The sequence below is a fragment of the Apium graveolens genome, unplaced genomic scaffold (genome assembly GCF_009905375.1).
Source record: "Apium graveolens cultivar Ventura unplaced genomic scaffold, ASM990537v1 ctg2147, whole genome shotgun sequence".
Taxonomy (NCBI): Eukaryota; Viridiplantae; Streptophyta; class Magnoliopsida; order Apiales; family Apiaceae; genus Apium; species Apium graveolens.
Window position 1 is genome coordinate 8,703 of NW_027417545.1, and position 1,595 is coordinate 10,297.

Here is a 1,595-nt window from a genome sequence, read left to right on the forward strand (position 1 = left end):
TTGAAAAGAGTTGTAAAAGAAAGTTAAGGTGAAAAATTTATTTGGGGAAATTTGGATATCTTGTTTCTAGAACTGTAACCTAAAAAGATCTTGGGTGTAGTTTGGGGTCACATATGCTATATTTTAGTTACTGGCATTTAATTATCGATTAAACATGCTATTTTGGGTTGAGGTTTCATAGTGACGACCAAATCCCTTGACCCCAGATTTGGGGGCGTTACACCGCACAAAGCTCACAAACACTAGTGATTTGATTAACTCCATAATTAACCAAAAAGTCCACTTTCATCGTCAAAGCTTGAAGTTAAATAGCTATAGCAGTGGCTGTATCCACTTCTAGAAATCCTGCTACCTTGCCTTGCAACATTCTTTGCATAGGATTATGGTATTCATTAGCTGCCATTAGCTCAATCAACTCATAAGCTTCATTATAACTGTTGGCCCATAAGGCTCCACCAGACACTGCATCGAGCATATGTCTCGATTGTACGCCTAAATCATTGTAGAAACAGTTTATAATCATCCAATCAGGCATGCCATGGTGTGGGCACTTCCTTAGCATCTCCTTGTATCGATCCCAAGCCTCACACAGAGATTCTCCAGTTTGCTGCGCAAACTGAGTAAGAGCATTCCTGATTGCAGCAGTCTTCGCCATAGGAAATAATTTAGTGAGAAAATTTTAAGCAAGATCCTCCCATTTGGTGATAAACCCTGGTGGTAGAGAATGTAACCAGCACTTTGCTTTATCCCTCAGAGAAAATGGGAAGAGTCGTAGCTTGATAGCATCTTCAGTCACCCCATTGAACTAGAAAGTGTCGCAGATCTCGATGAAATCCCTGATGTGCATGTTGGGGTCTTCTGTAGGAGAACCCCCAAACTGAACTGAGTTTTGTATCATCTGAATCATTTTCGACTTGATCTCAAAAGTGTTAGCCAAGATGGCTGGTCAGATGATGCTCGACTGAATATGATTGATCTTAGGCTGGGAATAGTCCATCAGAGTCTTAGGAATTTCTGCTTGATCTCCCATCACTACTAAAGCTGGTTCCTCGACTTTCTCTTCTTCTTCTACTTTCTCTTCGTTCTCAAAAACTTTCCTTCGAATCACTACAGCTTCTTCCTCGGCTTGATCCAGAGTTCTCTTACGAGCCCGCGAACGCGTATGCATACACGCTCGCTAGAGTACCTGAAACACGATAAGGAAAAGGGTAGGTAAGTAACAATGTCCGAGTCAATGAAATTTAACGATCACTGATGATAAACGCATAAACTAAAAGTTAACACTGAGTCCCAGGCAGCGGCGCCAAAAACTTGTTAGTCGCTAAACACGCGCTAATATTTCACGCAAGTATACGCGATCGCAAGTAATATAGAATTATTTCTAGTTCGTTCCCATATAGACTGGTTTAGGTTAACTTGTGATTTATGCACTTATACAACAATTATATGGCAATTATTCAATGCTAAGACGAATGACAAATTGGGTTTTGATTATACTACGATTAACTATTGAGAATTATACTAGAGAAAATTAACTAAAACGATTAAGAGAGTTGAATAATATATGACACAAACATGGGATTCTAACTATATTA

At 39.4% G+C, this 1,595-nt stretch overlaps 1 non-coding gene across 1 annotated transcript; it reads left to right on the forward strand.

Moving 5' to 3' along the window:
- The first annotated feature begins 533 nt into the window (after positions 1–533).
- Positions 534–640, forward strand: LOC141700323 (small nucleolar RNA R71). Its single transcript, XR_012566290.1, has one exon. It is a non-coding gene; the product is annotated as a small nucleolar RNA R71 (small nucleolar RNA).
- Positions 641–1,595: the final 955 nt, after the last annotated feature.